This window comes from Ahaetulla prasina, chromosome 1, assembly GCF_028640845.1.
Source record: "Ahaetulla prasina isolate Xishuangbanna chromosome 1, ASM2864084v1, whole genome shotgun sequence".
In the NCBI taxonomy this organism is placed as follows: domain Eukaryota; kingdom Metazoa; phylum Chordata; class Lepidosauria; order Squamata; family Colubridae; genus Ahaetulla; species Ahaetulla prasina.
The window spans coordinates 35,784,483-35,791,871 of NC_080539.1; the positions used below are offsets into that span (position 1 = coordinate 35,784,483).

Consider the following 7,389-nt stretch of genomic DNA (forward strand, 5'->3'; position numbering starts at 1 on the left):
GGTGAAGTCAGTGGTGGGATTCAAATAATTTAACAACCGGTTCTCTGCCCTAATGATTTCTTCCAACAACCAGTTCACCAAACTGCTCAGACAGTTAACAATCGGTTCTCCCGAAGTGGTGCGAACTGGCTGAATCCCACCACTGGGTGAGGTCAATAGTAGATAGTCTTTGGTTAAAGTTTTGGGGATTTTGGGAGGAGACCACAGAGTCATGTAGTGCATTCGAGGCATTAACAACTCTGTTACTGAAGTCATATTTTCTACAATCAAGATTGGAGCGGTTCACATTAAGTTTAAATCTATTGTGTGCTCGTGTATTGTTGTGATTGAAGCTGAAGTTTTGAAATTTTGAAAATTGAAATTTTCTGAGATAGCACACCTATTACAAATTTTGCTCAAAAATAATTTCTTAGGTAGGCAGTGAAAATATGTTTTAACACTGCTATGGTTTTTTTATTTATTCATTTTTGGTTTTGGGTTGAACATTTTTAATTCTTATCATCTTGGTTTCAAAATTAAGTACTTGGGTGATTTTGTAAACCTTGGGCTGGTGTGATATTCAAGGGCAACAGAACTAAATGAAGAAAATTGTTATAAATATAAAGGAATTTATTTAGCATAGTTCTTACAAGTTCATCTAGCAAGCTGCAATCTCATATTGTTATACTTTGTGTATGGGGGGGAGAGTAGTAAATGCCAATGAGAGTAGAGCATTCATAAATAAATTACATAGTACTTAATTTTTCAAATATGTAGTATGTATTTACACGCATCTACAAAAAAAGGTGATATCTGCTATGATCGCTGTTTTAATATCTAGAATCTGATGTACAGAAGGCTTACATCTTTCAATGCCAAATTGAAATTGCAAGGGCAAAGAAATGACATTTGCATCCTGCATTTGAATCTCTGCTGGAGAAGAAATACTTAACTGACTGAACTTTGTTCCAAAACTCAGGAAGGCTGTTTTTAAACCACCTCTTTTCTCCTCCAATCCTGAATCCTTTCAGGAAACAGCCCACCAGAAGGTAGGGTTTTTTTGTTTTTTTAAAAAAGGATGCCAATATAATTGTGATATTGTCATTCCTCCAGGTTGCCAAAAATTAAGCCACCTTTGACCCTTGTGCTCCTTAAAGCTTCATAAATAGCCGCAGCAAAGAACTGCTCAGTCCCACTTGACCTAACTTAGAGACTCCTGCCTCTTGAACTGGTTGCTCTGAGCTTCAGCCATGAAGGCTTTTCTCCTCCTTGTTGCCATCTTCTTGTTTTCCCACCAGGCTGTCACAGGTAAGGAGAGAACTAAATGACCCAGATGGTCTAGAGGAGAAGTATACTTGAGACTAATTTCAAATGCTTTTCACAATGTTTCTTTACTGGTTTCATTTTTGATATTGACCACCAGTCAAAGAGCATTAAGGGTATTTCAATCTACAAAAGTTAAGAGGGCTGTTCCCACTCCATTTTTCCAACAAGAAATGTCTCAGGGGGATCATATCTATCAGTCTTCTATAATAATGCCATGCCTTGTCTTAGCAGTTTGCCCTTTTCTAAAAAAAATCTTTTTCTTTTTCTCCCATCATATCTGAGAGAGATACTGTTGGAAACATAATAAATAAGATAAAATAATTTCTTGAGCCATGGTGGCACAGTGGTTAGAGTGCAGTACTGCAGGCTACTTCTGCTGCCTGCTGGCTGCCTGCAATTTGGCTGTTCAAAGCAAACCAGGCTTAAGGTTGACTCAGCTTTCCATCCTTCTGAGGTGGGTAAAATGAGGACCCAGATTGTTGGGGGTAATATGCAGAATCTGCAAATCGCTTAGAGAGGACTGTAAAGCACTGTAAAGTGGTATATAAATCTATTGCTAAATGCTGTTGCAATCTTATTTTGTAAGTGTATCTTTAATCTTGAGGCTGGTCTCTGAACAAAGATTTGTTCTGCTTAATGAGCCTGATTTATTGCATGTGCCAAATCCATTAGAATAAAGCATTGATATCTCCTGAAAAGTAGGAAAACTTATTACAACCATGGGAAGACTCATTTGCAAGTCTTTCAAGATGAATGTCTGAAGATACACTTACAAAATATTATTTTGTTATTTATTATGTTTCCAACAGTATCCCTCTCAGATATGATTAAAAAAAGAGAAAAGGATATATTTTTTTAAAAAAAGGGCAAACAGCTAAGAGAATTCATGGCATTATTATAGAAAACAGGTTTTTATGATCCTATTTCCTATTTATGAAAACAGATTTTACTATAGTTGCTCTACTATTAAAATGCTATATTGTTTAACACATAGTTTTTTTCAGTAAATCTGAATTTTGCCTCCTGATTTCTTCAGTTCTCTCCTCCTATGTAAGGGGTATTTGTTTTAAGTTAATGAAATAAATATATAGCCTAAAACAGTGTTTTTTCTTGTTGTTCAGTTGCTAAATTGTGTCCAACCCCATGAATTATAGCACACCAGGCCCACTTGCCCTCCATAATCTCACAGAGTTTGACCAAATTCATGTTCATTTTGTCAATGACACCATCTAAATGTGTCATCCTCTGCTATCCCCTTCTCCTTTTTGGCTTCATCTTTCCAACATCAAGATCTTTTCCAATGAGTTCTCTCTTCTCATTTGATAGCCAAAGTATTTGAGCTTCAGATTCAATATCTGTCCTTCCAAAGAACAATGAGGGTTGATTTCCTATAGGATTGACTGATTTGATCTCCTTACAATCCAAGAGTAGAGTAGGATCATCTGCATAGCAGAGATTATTGATATTAATTGCGGCTTGTGAGTCATTCAGCCCAGCATTTTGCATGGTGTACTCTGCATATAAGTTAAATAAACAGAGTAACAATATATAGCCTTTAGAACTGCTTTCCCTATTTTGAACCAATTGATTGGTCCGTGTCTAGTTCTAACTGTTGCTTCTTGACCTGCATACAGGTTTCCAAGGAGATAGGTAAGGTGGTCTGGCACTTCTGTCTCTTTAAGAACTTGCCACACTTTTGCAATCCATACAATCAAAGGTGTTAGCGTAATCAAGTAGATGGTTTCTCCATAATCCAGTGAATATTATTAATTTGATCTCTAGTTCCTCTGCTCTTGAAAGCCCAACTTCTGCTTCTGGTAAGTGGTTAGTTTACATGTTGTTGAAGTTTAGCATATAGGACCTTGCTAGCTTGTCTTTGCTAGCTTGTCAAATGAGCACTATTGCATTGTTAAGCTGAGCCGATATACTGTCATCTCCATTAGCAGTTTTCCATATAGCCATCCAAGTTCCATAGGTGAGAATGGGCTTGAATCTAGCTCACATCACTTCCTAGTACAGCATCAAAACCATCATCAACATCTTATTATTATTCGTTTGTTGGACAGTCACCCAAATGTTTAGACTAGATATGGCACTTTTATCTATCTATCAAGTCCTTCCAAAGAATGGGGATAGGCAGATGTTGTTGTCTGATGTTATTAAAGGTTTTGTCACAGGATTTAACCTGTTCCAAGTAAAGCTACCTTCTACTATTGATTGTTAGGGATTTTGTCAATGCCAACAGTGTTCAAGTATTTTGAATTCCAATATTATTTGTAAAATGAATGTAAATCATGAAACATGTAATATTTATGAAAAGAATAAAATATAATTAGAAATAAATAAATTAATTAATTAATAAATTAATAAATACAGATTCTAACATGCCAATGGTATTTCTCCCTTTTTTATGCAGCAACTGGCCAAAGTGACCCTGCTAACATTGCTTGTTTCCAAAGTGGTGGCTCCTGTAGACTATCATGTCCATTTCCTGGTGAACCATCAGGAGACTGTGCTGGTGGTATGGTTTGCTGTAAATGGTAAGTCAACATTATATACCTGAATCTCTTATTCTGCTCTAAACAAATGCAGCAGTGCAGGATTAAAAACTACAGAAACATAAATCTAGGAAAGATAAAAATCATGAAAAATTAAAAGAAAAAGTGAAAAATGATAAAAGTAAAAGAAAGATAAAAAAAGAGAAAGAAAAAGAGAAATATTTCAAGAAGTAATTTTTGATCTTTTTTGCAGCAGTATAAATGCAATGGTTTTAATTGCCAGGAAACATTTTTAATTTAAATAGTACTAAAATAACTTTGGATTTTTCTTTTTCTTAAGATGTGTATCTCTCTGATATAATGGTGTTGAGGAAGTCTTTAAGAACCTGGTTGTTTTCCCAGGCTTCTGAGCAGGGGGCTCCTCAGCCCTTGTGGACTATGTGTTCTGTACTGCTTAGAATTAGTGTCTCCACATTTATACATACAGTCTCTTTGTTTATTATTGTTTTTTATTCTCAGTAATCTAAACCACCCAGAATTGGTCTCTAGCTGGGCAGCCTTATAGCTACACCAATACTATATCTATACTTTACATCTACATCTGTCAGATGCAAAAGATCAAGGCCACATGTTAAGTTCCCATTAATTGCTCATGCCCATGCACAGGAATTTACTCAACTAATGATTAGTGCTATATTGGAACTAATCTAAATAAAGATTAATAGAATTTAAGAGTGGTTGGTCTTAGACCACTTGTGGGAACATAATGGCTCCAGGCTGATTCCTGTACAATAGGGGAACAACTGATGTCATAATAATACGATGCTCTTGTTACAGTTTTACATTCTTTTACCCCAATCCATCGGAGAACATCTCCAATAAAAAACTGTATTGGCCTATTGGTTCTTTCTACATTCCTGTTGAGTATTATTTTTTATCGTTTGAAATCACTTTGAAGTATTATGATGAGACTTGTCCATCTTGACCATTAAGACTTTTTCTCATACTCCCTTCTTTAGTTGCCCTGTGTGTTTTCCCACAGACTTCTTTTAAAATAATGGATCAATGAATGGTTTCTCTCCTCCCCTTCCTTTATCCTTCTACCATGAACTTTTTTTTAGTCAGCTGCATTATTTCCAGTGGTGGGATTCAGCCAGTTCACACCACTTCGGGAGAACCGGTTGTTAACTTTCTGAGCAGTTTGGCAAACTGGCTGTTGGAAGAAATAATTAGGGCAGAGAACCAGTTGTTAAATTACTTGAATCCCACCACTGATTATTTCCCATAGTAATGGTAATTCTCTTGGATATCAAAAAATATTCTTAACAAATGCTGCTTCTGGGGATGGGAGTAACTGAACCCATAAAGCAGGGCTGTTAAACTCACAGCCCAAGGGCTGGATGTGTCGCATGCTGGCCACATCCACGCCCAGTTTAGCAAAGGGGGATACGTCACATGATGCTGCCATAATGACACAAATTTGATACCCCTGCCATATGTTATATAACAAATGAAAAAATATACAATAAGTTAATAACTCTTGAACAGGGATCTCCAACCTTGGTCCCTTTAAGACTTGTGGACTTCAACTCCCAGAGTTCCTCAGCCAGCTTTGCTGGCTGAGGGACTCTGGGAGTTGAAGTCCACAAGTCTTAAAGGGACCAAGGTTGAAGACCCCTGCTCTAGAACAATATACTGATGTAGGCTTTTATAGAACATTGTCTATTAATACCAGTATTTTCAAAATTGATTTGCTGCTGGTTCTCTCTCAATTCTAAATCTGCAATTCTTGTTTCTTTTTTTAAAAAAATGTCTGTAGGCCTGCTCGTGGTCGTCCCACATAAAATATCAGGAAAACTTTGAAGAGTCTGAAGAATGTTGAAGAAGATATTGAAATATGGTGGCTGGAAGGTGTGCAAGCAATTCTCCTGAGATACAAATATTTTGATTGAATGTATAATCTGGAAAAAGATAACTGTTTAACCTGTTGATCTGTATATTAAAGCTCTATAACAGCAATTGGTAATTGGTAATTATTATACTCCTTTACTGTATCAAACTGGAATTAAATACTAATTAGAAAAAGTTGACCAAACTGAGATTAATAACATGACAAATGTATAATTTCCATGTGACTAGGTGGAAATTACCTAGTATTACCTTGAGTCCTGCAAGTGCTTCACGCTCTTGTTTAACTTTGAGTTGAACACAATTTTACAAAATTTGAGATAATGAATATCTCAGAGTTCCGTAGGGCGAAATGATAATTGTCATGTGAATAGCAGATGAATTTTCTAAGTGCACAGAGGGGCATTTCTAGTTTTTTTTAAAAAAAATTTATTTTCCATAATAATTCCAACAATTTGACCAGTGTACAGTACAATCACTTATCTGACCATCAATCCTATATATAAATTATGTTCAGTCGGGCCTGCTCAGCCGCCACTCCCTTCCCCAATCCTTTCTACCCTTCTCTACCATCTTCTACTTTCCCCAACCTTCCTCCTCCTCACTTTCCTACTTCCTCTCCTCCTTCCCACTTCCATCCTTTCTAACCCTCTCTCTTCCCCTCCTTCTTCTCCTCCTACCCTCTCTTCCCCCTCCCTTCTTTCCTACCTACCTGCCTACCTACATTCTTCCTTCCTTCTACTCCTCTCTCCCTACCCTTTCCCTTCTGGAGTGTTTGCTGAGCAGCCCCGACCTTACACCATTCCAAATTATTTAATTATTTAATATATTATATATTATAGAAATGAGATTATAATATATAATCTCATTTCTAGTTTTCAAGTCTAGAAACTGAGAACAAAAAATTATTTAGATGATTATTAATATTCATTGGTTCAGCCATTCAGATATTGTCACATACTAGCTAACATTCATGAGAATGCTGGCAATCCAGGTCATTCAGTGTAAGATGCACATGTACAACTACAGATAACACAAAACACTTAAAAATCAAATGTAAATGATATTTGGGTTAAACTTTTCAGAAATTATTCTTTAAATAAAAACTGGATTCATTTGCGATGCCACATGGGATACTTTGAAAGTACTGCTAAGTCAAAAGTATGGAAGTTTCCATAGGAATCCCTGGAGGATTCTGAGCCTGGTTGATTGCTATCCTAGTCCATTAAATGTTCAGCCTATTCAAAAACATTATGACAACCCTTTGGTTCTCTGATTATATAAAGTTTTGCTTGTTTTGACATCATAGCTGCTGATTCGAGGCCCAAATAGGCTTTCCAATGTCTATACCAAATGTATTGGGAATGAAAATTACAAAGATGATTTCCCCAGTTTTCTCAAGGGAAAAGAGATATTCACCAATTATTTCTTCAGCAAGCTATTGAAAATATTTTAGATGAGAAACCCAGATGATTTATCTTATGATGTAATTTCTATCTATCTATCCATCATCTATCATCTATCTATCTATCTATCTATCTATCTATCTATCTATCTATCTATCTATCTATCTATCTATCTATCTATCTATCTATCTATCTATCTAATGTGTGTGTGTGTTACAATTATATCCCATCTTTTTCTAGGGGCTCAAGGCAGCATTCACAGCATTTCCTTT

The 7,389-nt window shown here is 36.1% G+C and overlaps 1 long non-coding RNA gene across 1 annotated transcript; it reads left to right on the top strand.

Annotated features, from left to right (window-relative positions):
* Positions 1 to 1,185: 1,185 nt before the first annotated feature.
* On the top strand, positions 1,186 to 5,822 carry LOC131189051 (uncharacterized). The gene is made up of 3 exons (XR_009152890.1): positions 1,186 to 1,287; positions 3,722 to 3,845; positions 5,623 to 5,822. It is a non-coding gene; the product is annotated as an uncharacterized LOC131189051 (long non-coding RNA).
* The last annotated feature ends 1,567 nt before the right edge of the window (positions 5,823 to 7,389 follow it).